The 12940-nt window shown below is 50.5% G+C and overlaps 1 long non-coding RNA gene across 1 annotated transcript; it reads left to right on the top strand.

Moving 5' to 3' along the window:
* Positions 1 to 3838: 3838 nt before the first annotated feature.
* On the top strand, positions 3839 to 5164 carry LOC102555003 (uncharacterized). Its single transcript, XR_015684091.1, has 2 exons — positions 3839 to 4725; positions 5055 to 5164. It is a non-coding gene; the product is annotated as an uncharacterized LOC102555003 (long non-coding RNA).
* Positions 5165 to 12940: the final 7776 nt, after the last annotated feature.

Consider the following 12940-nt stretch of genomic DNA (forward strand, 5'->3'; position numbering starts at 1 on the left):
GGCTGCAGGATGGATGGGAGAAATCCCTTGACCCCAAGGGTCCCATCCCACGACTTCTACCACCTCCTCATCCCCGCACCACTTTGAGTTTCAAAATGAAGAATTAAATACTCCTTGTTTACGCTATTACTGTTTTATAATTTCCACCGCTTGGGGCTGAGTGGAGTCTTAGCTGACACAAAATGCAGAACAGAGTGGGCCATGAGTAGCAGAACTTAAGCCCGTGGTGTTGGCTTAATGGATGTGTCCAAAGTGGCAGAGACTCAAACACTGAGAGAGAGAGAGAGAGAGAGAGAGAGAGAGAGAGAGAGAGAGAGAGAGAGAGAGAGAGAGAGAGAGACAGCGCTGGTGACCCTCGCTCTACAGAAACATAGCGTGGATAACAGTGGTCCTCGTCCATCTTTTGAAGAGCCGCCTCTGTTCTGGACAGGAGTGCGACAAGAAGCAGCATGGGAACATTCATGATGTGGGGTCCATTAGTTGCTGCTTTTAGCACCATGCTAAGAGAGGGACAGAGACTTTGGCTAAAGCTGGCCAGGAGACAAGCGGGAATGAAAGACACACAGCTGTGCTAATGGAGCCGCTGTGGACAGCTCTGCAATCTGTACCCACCAAGAGCTGGGCAATTTGGGGACTGAAAGGGCTGAAAACAGGGACTGCTGTGTCTTTGAAAGGACATCTGCCATCAAAGTAGTGTCTGCAGCTCAGTACACTTAGCAGAAAATAAAACCAGAGCCCCATCTCAGCGCCTGGGCCCGAGTGAGAGTCACCATCAGGATGCTTCCTCCCCAGCTGTGCCATCGCTCGGGCTGCCTCGGGGGTAAGTGCCAGGTTGCAGGGTGGAGACAGGCCTGTCTACAACCCTCTTCTCCTTCAGGAGAACTGGGGGTGGCTGTGTTCTGAGGACTCACGTGGACTTGGATCAGACAATGCAGAGACTCTGTGGCTCTTCCTCCACTGCCCTCTAAGATAATACCTGGACGAGGACACGGTGCGAACATTCATCCTCTTTGTATTTGTGGCTAGCACCTGCGCCTACACGTCCTTTGCCACATCATCATCACCCACAGAGGTCTTCACTCCCACAGACTGGGATGAGCTAAGGCCCAAGCAGAGCCTGCAGCAAGCAGCTGACGGTCTGTCTCCAACACACCACCCTCCCTCTCAGTCCCTTGGTGGCCACTATTGAAGCCTGAGTTTCTAAAGTTCCTTTGTTATAAAGACCTCTCTCTCTCTCTCTCTCTCTCTCTCTCTCTCTCTCTCTCTCCATATATATATATATATATATATATATATATATATATATATATATATATATATATATGATTATTTGGGACATAATGTTCGGAGGCAGGCTCCCTTTGATCTGCTGAGTTTTAATGCCTGTCTTCTCCTTGGAGACCTCAGGAGCCCTGAAGGAGGAACTGTGAGCCAGGTCCCCCAGACCCTACCTTGCACTTCAGTTTGCTGACTAAGTGGGACACATAAAGGAGCAGTGGCTGTCTGGCACATGCATCTCACAGGGGGCAGGAGAGAAGGTGCATGAATGAGGTCATGACCTCAAGGGTTGATGGGGAGTTCAGAGCCTGGGCTGGCACAGGGACGGGCACAGCTGTGGTGAGAGGCTGTCAGCCCAGGACTGGCTGTCTGGAGAGTGTGCTTTAGGCTGATAGGTGTGGCTGACAAGGGGAAGACTGTGGAGACAGGCAAAGGGCAGAGACAGTGTGGGCAGGGTCATGCTGTTCCCACTACCCTGACTCCAGGCCTCTTGCTTTTGCTTCCTGTTTCTAGTTTTGTTGCTGTTGTTGTTGTTGTTGATGTTGTTGTTGTTGTTGCTGCTGCTGCTGCTGCTGTTGTTTATTTCTCTGTGGCTTTTATCCTCATTTGGAAAAACCAGTCTGCCACAGTGTTGGTCAATCAAGACTTCAGGAACTGTGGGCTCCATTGGGCCAACAGCCTTAATGACTGCTAACACTGAGAGGACAAGCAGGTAAGACTCATCCAGGACGATGCAGAAACTGTAATTATTAAATGGACAACCCGGAAGGTCTGATTGCCATGGGGAGAGAAGTCAGTGCTGTTTTGTCTGACTAGTCAGGGCAGCCGCCACCTGTGGCTATAACAGACAGGGCTTCACAGGGACTCACAACACAGAAAATGCTTACCTCTCTGACAGCAGTGGGTTAAGATGTGCCCATTGTGGACTCCCATGTTTCCCATGACACGGGCAACACCTGAAAGAGGTCCCTTGGTCACTGTCTTATTTTTGGGGAGGCTGGGTAGGACCACCTACACACTAAAGGCTTGCCATGTGGCCCCCTCACCACCAAAGATGGAGTCTACCCTTGTGTTTGCTTATCAAAGTTAATCAAGACTCGGATAGTGTCACACATGCTTCCTTGTGTTCTACAGACCAACCGTGCAGGGAACGTGCCTGCGTACGTGCCTACAGCATTGGCGTTGGGAGCTGGGGCTTTAAATTGGTTCATTAAAGAGAAATATATATGGCCACATGTGGTGCCACACTCCTCTGATCCCAGCACTTGAGAGGTGGACTTTGAGGACCACCTGGTCTTCATGGCAAGTTCTAGAGCAGCCAGGGTTGAATCACAGTAAGAAACTCTTTCTCAAACATCACACACACACACACACACACACACACACACACACACACACTGCACATCCATCTATTTATTCAACCAGGGAAAACATCCAAGCACGTAATAAATAAATCTTATACCCGTGTGTGTGTGTGTGTGTGTGTGTGTGTGTGTTGTATGAACACCACGTGTTTGTACAGGCTTATACAGGTAAGTGCATGCATGTGAGAGGTTAGAGGTTAGTCCTAAGTGTCTTCCAAAGACACCCCTCGTCATATTGTCTTTTCAAGACAGGGTTTCTCACTGAACCTGGGTTTTACAGTTTCAACTGCACCAGGTAGCCATTGAGCCCCAGGGATCTGGCTGTCTCTGGTGCTGCCCAACCCTGCCACCCAGGCAGTTCTGGTATTGCAGATAAGCTGTGCCTGGGTTGCTAGGGATCCAACACAGGCATTCATGCTTGTGAAGCAAATGCTGTGCGCACTGAACCATTTCCTTAGCCCCCGTGTGTGTGACACGTGTGACTACACGTTTCATAACTTCACCAGAGGAGAGAGACATGAACAAAGCCCTGCCCAGCCCAGGCAGGGCACAAACGACAGACCGAAGAACCGATTCTGTCGGAGCACAGCTTGGGGAGTGGGCGATGTACTGGGGGTGACTTGGGAGAATGTGGGTAAGGGTTCACTTACAGGAGCGTGGGCTGCCATAGGTGGCTACGCACTGCTGAGGTAAAAGCCCCTTCCCCTCAGCCATAGACCTTAGTGTTAGGAGGGAGGATTGCCAGTTCAGATATGAAAATTTCATTTAAGCTAGATATGCTTATTTATTCACACAGTTATGTGTGTTATAGCTTATTTAGATAAATAATTAATAGTATGGCTCCTTATGGCTTTTTCAGACATCCTCGCTGTTACTAATCCTCCTTGGAGGGGCTTCTCCAGCATCAGGGAATGTCAGGGGGCACGAGGGGGTTTGCTCAGTGTCCTGAGGGTCTTTTCTGATTTCAAGACCTCTCCGGCTTTGCCATGCTCTGAGGGTGTGAGAGCATTCTGCAGCAGAATTCCTCAAGGTATAACCTACACACACACAGACTAGGGAAGAATCTATGGAGCTATAAAGAATAAAAGCCAACGATACGGAAGAGCCCAGGACAGCAGCAGTCTGGGCACCCGGGACAGAGAGGCTCTGCTGGGTAAGGTTGCCTTTTAGGCTCTGCAGGCCTGTAAAACCAATAGTGTCTGAGCAGAGGGCAGCCTGTGCCCCAAGCCCTGCTATGCTGCAGACCACTGCTGGAAGTGTCAGCAGCTGTAAGGCTAGGCTACTCCCAGGACTCCTTGGGAGGATCCTGTGCCTGTGCTCTGGGGGAAAGGTCACGAGGCAAAGGCTCACAGGGCTAGCCAGGAAAGTTTTAAATTAGCCGTGCGAACAGGCAAGGCCCAGATCAGGGAGCAGAGTGCAGGAATGTTCTGGCCCTGTTCTTGCCTGACATCTGCTGAGCCTCACAGCTGAGGCCTGGCTGACAGTGTCTAAAAATACCTGAGCTGGGCCTGGAGATCTCACACAGGAAGCTGCTATCCAGAGTGGTGTCCGCAGAGCCTGTGGCAGCAGGGGCCTGGCTGGGCAGGACGCCTGAGTTGTTGCAAAGCTTGGCCACCCCAAGCTGTGTCCACAGGGCTGTCTCTGCCAGGACCTCTCCAGCCAGCACTCCGGTTCATTCAGATGACGCTTGCCCTGAGCCATCAGGCAGGAGTGGGGGGCACAGGCCTCTCTACTCGGCTCTCTCATCGCCGGCAGGTGTGTTGGGCGAGCTCACAGTGGAGAACCGCAAAAGCATGGTGGCTTGGCTTTAATAAACACCTTCCGAGCCCCCGAGCCATCTCCACTGGAATCTGGCATAGCCCTTGCTCTCTGTCCCAGCCTCTGTGAAGCAGGTGCAGACGGAAGGGAGTTATCTGGTACAGAAGGAGGAAGTCCTGGACTCAGGGTTCAGAATTAGGGTGTACACTAGCCCTGATGGCCCTGGGACTAAGTCATAAGTCAACGGACCCTTTATGAAGCCAGGAAGTTACTGGAGTGTGCAGCGTCTCCTTAGTGCCACAATGGCTGTTTTATCGAGCACTTGGTAAGTTCTGGGCACTGTGCACAGAGCTGTTCTGCACACGACCCGGTGGTGGGCACACTCGTAGAAGCCAACACTTCCCGTTCGGATGGGAGAGATGCAGCGAGAAGCTTCCACTCAAACAGCTTTCAGCCAGCAGAGAGTGGATCTGGGCCCTGGGTCTTTGTCACTTGCTTTGGTGGACTGTCCTGGGCCTGCAGCATGGCTCTTGTCCAGTGGCCCCGGAGTGGGAGCTATTCCTGCAGGTGGGGTGGGGTGGGGCCGCCTGGGGTCCCTGATGCACTTGCCTGAGCTGCTTGTAGCTGACCTCCTCCTTCTGAAACCATGCCTAGGGCATCCTTTTCTGGATGACTGTTATGTCACAGGCGACATCCGGGAAACCCCAAGAGTGCCAGTGAGAAAGCTCTGGACACCTGGCTGAAGCCCTGACAAGGCATCTCTCTGGCTTCCTACAAAATGAGATTTCAGAACACATCAATCACTGGTCAGAATCTGGTGTGGGAGAGAAGCTTCTGTTTGATAAGTGGGAGTCATTGGCAAAGTGAGAAGTGTGTGTGTGTGTGTGTGTGTGTGTGTGTGTGTGTGTGTGCGCGCGCGCGCGTGCACGTCTGTGTGTGTAGGCCAGAGGTTAACCTCGGGTACCATTTCTCAGAGACCGTTCTCTTTATTTTTCTGAGACAAGGCCTCCCCCAGGCTTGCAGCCCACCAAGGCCATGGATCCCTTGTCTCTACCTCCCAAGTGCTGGGATTATGAGCATACAGTACCATGTTGGCTTTTTACACGTGTGTCTTCCTATGTTGAAGTTGACCTGCCACTATAACACATGCTACAGAACAGTCATTCCACAGGACAGTGTCTCCGGAAGGCCTGACTTCCTAGCAGGGGAAGCTTCAGACATAAGGTTGGGCAGTGCAGAAAACAGGGTGAGGCAGGGTCACAGGCTGTGGAAGCCACAGCTCTGTTGCTTCCCCTGACCTTGCCTTCCTGAGACCATGCACCATGAGACGACTAATAAAGTGGAACCATTTCTCCCCTTTTGGAGTTGTGGTGGTTTGAACAAAAATGGCCCCCAGAGACTCATATATTTGGAAACTTGGTCCCCAGTAGGTAAAGTTGTTTGGGAAGAACTAAGAGGTGTGTCTTGGAGGAGGTGTGTCCCTCGGGATGGGCTTTGAGGTTTAAAATGACTGGACCCATCCCCAGTCTCATTCTCTCTGGGCTTCATGCTTGTGGTTTTAGTTGTGAGTGAGCCCTCGGCTAATGTTGCAGAATCATGCCTGTCTGAGGTCGTGTTCCCACCATGGTGGTCATGAACTCATTCTCTGAAACTGTAAGCCTCAAATTGTAGCTGTCGGTTGCTACTTTGTGGGTTCTTTCTTCCACCCTTTCAACCTTTTAACACTAGATAAAATAGAAGAAAAAAAGAGAGAATAGAGAGGAAAGAGATCCCTGAATTAAGTCAGAGGTCGGAAAGGGGTCAACGTTATCATTAGACTTCTTCCTGCTGATCAGGGGCGTCCAGTTCCTTGGGGAAACTTTGATCTTCACTGTGAGATATCTAATTTCTTCTTGTTGTTTCTTCTTTGTGCATGACTACTTAATAAACTTCAACCAACAGCGACCGAAAACTACCACCAACCACCAATAGCCAATAACCCCTCCCCAAAACACCACTAACCCCCACTTCCTACCCTAATTAGGGCTCTAGCATTTAAACTCCTTCTGAAAAATTCCCAGATTTCAAATGTCACACAATCACAGAAACCATCTGCAGCTGGCAAAGTCACACACCCCCTCTAGAGCACCAGGCAAATCATAACCAGCTTCAGTGAAGCAGCCCCCATAGCCCACTCCTGTGATTAAAATGAAACCATACTCTTATAATAGTTCTGTTTTCCTTTTTTTTTAAGAAACCAAAATTCTGTATTTCTCACTGTCTTAGTCAGGGTTTCTGTTCCTGCACAAGCATCATGACCAAGAAGCAAGTTGGGGAGGAAAGGGTTTATTCAGCTTACACTTCCACATTGCTGTTCATCACCAAAGGAAGTCAGGACTGGAACTCACGCAGGGCAGGAAGCAGGAGCTGATGCAGAGGCCATGGAGGGATGTTTCTTACTGGCTTGCTTCTTCCCCTAGCTGGCTCAGCTTGCTCTCTTATAGAACCCAAGAACACCAGCCCAGGGACAGCACCACCCACAATGGGCTGGGTCCTCCCCTCCTTGATCACTAGTTGAGAAAATGCCTTACAACTGGGTCTCATGACTCTCATTTCCTCAACTGAGGCTTCTGTCTTTGTGATAACTCCAGCTTGTGTCAGGTTGACACACAAACCCAGCCAGTACACTCACTACACCAAATAGGCATTTCCACCTGTAAGTTGCCTTGGTCATGTGTCTTATATTGATACAAAGTAACTAAGCCAAAGTAACTAAGCCAGGGCTTAATGCGGTTTGCCCTCAAGTGAGGGAGCTGGGGAAGTAGCAGAGCTAGACCGCTGGGCGGTGAGACCTGTTCACCTTGCTGGTGTTTTAGGACAGTGCTCTGGTGACAGGTGATACGGTGACAGCTTCTGAAAGGCATGCTTCCCTCCTGAAGTTGATCGTCACAGAGGCTGCTCTAAGATGGAGATGTGCTTGGTTTGAGGGAGCCCCTCAACACAGGTGAGCTGAGGGCAAGAGTATTTGGAGACTCTACCATGCCTTGGGTCCGTGTGTTCTTTAGTGCATGCACATGTATGTGCAGGTATGTGGATGTATTTAGACTTCACAGGCCAACACTGGGCATCATTCCTCAGGAGCTGTCACCTTATTCTGTGAGACAGGCTCTCTCACTAGGCTCTGAGGTGTCATGACTAGGCTAGGCTAGCTAATGAACCCCAGGAATCCTCCTGCTTCTGTCTCCCTAGTGCTGGGATTGCAGCATAAACCACCATGCCTGGCCTTTTGTGTGGGTGCTAGCGGTTGAACACAGGTCATCCTGTGCAAACATTTTACCAGCTCAGCCATCACCCAGCCTCCGACACTCAACTGCACAGAGATCTGGGATCAAGGCTAAATAGCCATCTGCTTTTTTTTTTCCCCATTTGCTCCCGCTACAGGAGAGAAAGTCAAAATAACACACGCTGTAGCTTCAGAGTTTCAGGAGCCTTGTTCACGTTCCATTTGCTCAGAGAAATCATTACAGGGCAGAGGCGTTGTTAACTGATAATTCAGGCTTGGTAACCTTCACTCAGCCGTGATTAAGGAACTTGTCCTGAGTGTCGTGGGGCGAGCACGAGGTTTTGAACACCGATAGCAAGACCTGCTCGACGCCGTCCATCTCTCCTTTGCTACAGTGGCCTTAACTAATAATTCCAGGTGGGCGAACTTCAAATGGAGCGTCGGGGCGGGGGACGGAGGGTAGGACTGGGGCAGACTGTTGATGGCTATAGAAATGATTTTATTGCAAACTTTCTTCAGACGGGTGTTGTTCTAAAGTACAGGCGCTGCTCTGGTGCCTCCAAGGGCATCTCGCCTGGCCCAGGTCAGCGCACACCTGCTGTGCCAGAGACCCAGGCAAGTGTGAGTTTCTTGGCTGTATCCCTCCTTGGCCCTCAGGATAGAAGGCTAGACTCCCAGCCTGGCAATACCACTGAAGATCGCTGTTAGTCTATGTTGTCAGAGCACCTCACACACACCTCACGCACACCCTTCACAGTGCCTCCTGGGAGTACAGCTCAGATCAACCCCATGGCTTCTTTGGGGGAGAAGCCAATTTGGCCTGTTGTATCTGATGATGCAGAAACTTCACCACAGGGTGTTGAGCTCAGGGGGAACCAGCAAACCTCTCTGTCATGCTGAGGAAGGACAGAGTTGCTTGAAAGATAGAAAAACAAACCCCACTCCCTCTGTTGGCACCAGAAGCGGGACACCAGCCATCAGCACTCCGCCAGCCCTCGATGGTGCAGGGTTTGACAGTCTGAAGATGGGAAGACTTAGGTTAGGTCACAGAGGATGGTAAGGAGATGCTCTAGGGAGATGCTTTCCAGTTTCTCTCTGGAGTGGAGAGCAGCAGTAACAGGCAGATGAGACCAGACTTTAGAGACTGGGGCAGCCTCCACCAGAGGAGTCCAGTGCATCCAGGCTGAGGAAAATTGAAGAATCAACAGGCTGAGTTTTCAGAACCAAAGGGAAGCTAGAATTCTCCATGAGCCACTAGGAGGCCCATGCTTCTGGCTGAGGGGGTTGATGGGAGGGCAGTTGGCAGCACCCTTAGAAACAGGAACTGGGAAACGTGCTTCCTAGCCAGACCTGTGATGGTACCTCAGAAAACTGCATATCCCAGCGGAAGTTGGATGATACTGATACCCATCTGACTTTATCCTACAGCACAGGGCTTGTAGGACGTTCCACCCACAAATTGTTTTGTGTGGTGGAAGCCTGCTCTACACTGTAGGGAAGTCACACGCCACTTCTAGAGCAGGGCAGGCTAGCTTCCCAGACCCCAGAAGTGAATATATCTTTGAGCTTCTTCCTTGCACTGACAGGTTGTAACTTACTGTGTTAAGAGGACGGTCACATGACCAGTGTAGCCGCTGGGTTCCCTGTGCAGTCTCGGATAAGCTTAAGAGCACAGATGTCTGAGTCAAACAAGAGTAAGGGAAGAGAAAAGAAGCAAACTTGGGAGAAGGCTGGAACCTGTCATGAAAACCTAGGTTAGCTATTTAAGAACTTGGATTGTGAAGAGGCTCCCCACACCCATGAGGCCCCACACAGCAGCCAGGAAGTGGTTTTACAATTCAGCAGTGTTTGGGTGTCTGCCAAGAAGGAGGTGACACATTTGTGTCAAGGACCCAGCGGATTAGCAGCTTAGCTAGCAGCTTCCCAGAAGACAGGCTAGCCTAGCCTGTGGAGTTACTACATTGCAGGAGACAGCCCAGGGCAGAGGTCTAACCAGTAGGGTTAGGATGGGAGTGGTTCCTATCTTGTGAGCGAGACTACACCAGTTAGGAAGTGCAGCTTTTCACCACCCCACTAGGCATTCTTGTAAGAAAACACCCAGATGTGAATTACAGGGTGCTGCCTGCCAAGGGACAGTGACATCTGGGAAAGGAGGTCACCTTGTCCTACAGACAGGTGGGCCTTCTGTTTCTACCCCTCAGATTGGAGATAATCACAGCTGTGGTTTGAGTAGGCCCAGGGACACCTATGTGCAGAGTATGGGATGCCAGCAAAGGAGGTGGGTTCAGAGGAGCAGGGCCTGAAAGGTGGGGCTCTGTGACTGAGGGCTGCACCTGCAAGTCTGACATGTGGTGCCATGGAGTCCTTTCCCTGTTTCCTTCCCATGCCACGGTGACCCTGTATGGCCAGCAAGTCAGTGGGAACCTCGCTGGGTGATGGGCTGAGAATAGAAGGCAGAGCCATACTCACTTCCAGGTCAAGAGAGAAAGGTGTGTGGAGAGCAGAGGTGTGGACATGGGGATGTGACAGGAGGCAGCAAGAGAAGTGGACACAGGAGAGCACAAGCCACCCCGCCTCCTCTTAGTATCCACAGTAGCATTCTGGAGAGGAAGAAATACTCCAGAAAAGTCTGTGTGGCTGGGCTACTTTGTTTGGATCCTGAAGGGCAGGCAAGACTGCAGGTGGAGGTTGATCAGGGAGTCAGCTATAGGCCAGCTAAGAAAGAATAGTGTAGCCTAATACTTGCTGCCATGGGCCAAAGAGCCCTGATCCTGTGGGTCAGGGTAGCATGGAAAGGCTGTACCATCATGAGTACTGTCTTAGTTAGGGCCTTACTGCTGTGAACAGACACCATGACCAAGGCAACTCTTATAAGGACAACGTTTAATTGGGGCTGGCTTACAGGTTCAGAGGTCCAGTCCATTAACATCAAGATGAGAGCATGGCAGCATCCAGGCAGGCATGGCGCAGGAGGAGCTGAGAGTTCTACATCTTCATCTGAAGGTTGCTAGCAGAATACTGGCTTCCAGACAGTTAGGATAAGGGTCTAAAAGCCCACACACACAGTGACACACCCACTCCAACAAGGCCACACCCACTCCAACAAGGCCACACCCACTCCAACAAGACCACACCCACTCCAACAAGGCCACACCCACTCCAACAAGGCCACACCCACTCCAACAAGGCCACACCCACTCCAACGAGGCCATTCTAATAGTGCCACTCCCTGGGCTGAACATATACAAGCCTTAACAAGTAGAGAGACCTTGCAGGTGCACTACAGATGGTGCACCAAGGGACAAAGGCGACCTCAGCATCTGATGGCTGGAAGTGAGTGTCTCTACTGTCAAAACTTTCCAAATGTTAAAAAATGATGGTGATAATGATGGGGTTGCTGGTGGTAAGGTACCAGATGCTCTATTCAGTTCATTTTAAGGAATTTTAAATGTGTACACACGTGTGCCTGTCTGTGTGTATATTTATGTACACAGGAGTGCAGTACCAACACAGGCCAGGAGAGGGAGCCATACCTCCTGGCGCCAGAGTTATAGATTTTTTTGAGTTACCCAACATGGGTGATGGGAACTGAACTTGAGTGACTGACAAGAGAAACAAATGTTCTCAATCTCTGAGCCACCTAGGGAGATGGCTAGTACCTTGTTGCATCCATCTTAACAAGGCTACGTGTTAGATGCTGCATGCCAGGGTTTCTAGAGAACAGATCTCCTATGCTCCAGCTAGCCCAACAATGAATATCTCCTGATAGGAAGGCCAAGGGTCCCATAGCTGCTCAGTCCACAAGGTTTAATATCTTCGCTGGTCTTGAATATATATTGGAAACCTGGGGATGTCAGCTCAAACGCCCATGAAGGAATAAACTAGCCAGCAAGAGTAAGGCCAAGCAGGCAAAGAGCCATAGCTTCCGTCCTTCATCCATGTCCAGAAGGTGTGCCCAGATTTACAGTTGATCATCTCACCTCCGAAGATCTGGATTTAAGGTGTCTGTTCCAATTTCCAATAATCCACATTCAGGGTAGGTCTCCTCATCCCGAGTGATCCAAACAAGACAATTCCCTTTCACATATATCCGGCAGCTTCAGTTAATTCCAGATGTCGTCAAGGTGACAACCGAGAATAGCCATCGAACTCACCAGGCTGACGGGCGCAGGGGGCTCTCTAGTAACCTGGCATCAGCCCTTGAGGTTCTATAACTATTTTAGGGACTAGTGTAGGTGTCAGAGGACACACTGCAGCCTCCTCTGGCCAGTAGCACCCTCCCTTCATTTGTGTGACAACCACAGATGTCTCCAAGTCACTTATAATGTTTCACAGGGGTTAAAATGACTCCGTCAGGAGTCTGAGCTGAATGCCCTATATATAATCCACCCATGGGCTCTCGGCAGCACAGTGACATGATGTCATCATGCCCTCCCCTCAGAGGCTCTCAGGACCTGCTCATGAGTAGCCAGGTCCATTCGTGAAGCCACTTGCTTCATGCCATCACCTGTGCAGACACGAGGGCATCGGAAATGTGCACCACCCTGTGCCCTCGTGCTATTGAGGAAGACACAGATCCACCCTAGGAGGCTGAAGCCATCTGCACCCTCACCAGTTTAAACTTTCAGGCACAACCTTAGCGATCAGGTTAGTTTTGACCACATGGTGTCTAAACTTGGGAACTAAGTTCCTCACCATTGAAACCTTTCCGAAATTTCAAAATAGTAGTTATGTCCAGGTGACTTGGCAGCTCCTCCCTGGGGTCCTAGACTGAGACTTTAATATGGTGCCTGGATTATGAGAGGAATGTGTGACTTAGGTTTTCATAGCAAGAACAAGGAAGCCTATGGACCTCTAAAGGCTTCACGGGTGTTTCCGAGCCGGAGCTGTAGACTGACCAATCCAGGACATTGCAGAAACCTCACTGGACAACAGCCGCAGGTGCACCTGAGGAGGACACCCCAGTGATCCGTGAGCCTTCGGGGCCCATTCACACCTGTGACCCCCTCTGTAGGATTGAAGGGCTACAGGTTGACATTCCTCCAAGGCTTTTGCCAGTTAAAATATGGGCCAAATATCAGGGTCAGGTTACAAAACTTCAACTGGAGGAATTCATAGGCACTCGCTGCTCAGAGAGGGGGTGTTGGCAAATACTTGTTTCCTCCTCTTCCCATTCTGCCTATTCTACTTGCCTAACAGGTTATCTCTGTGTAGGACAAGTTCTCTTTTTTTATAGGGTCTCCAGTGGCCTGTAGTCACATGATCCAAACTAGCCAAC

This window comes from Rattus norvegicus, chromosome 3, assembly GCF_021556685.1.
Source record: "Rattus norvegicus strain SHRSP/BbbUtx chromosome 3, alternate assembly SHRSP_T2T, whole genome shotgun sequence".
Taxonomy (NCBI): domain Eukaryota; kingdom Metazoa; phylum Chordata; class Mammalia; order Rodentia; family Muridae; genus Rattus; species Rattus norvegicus.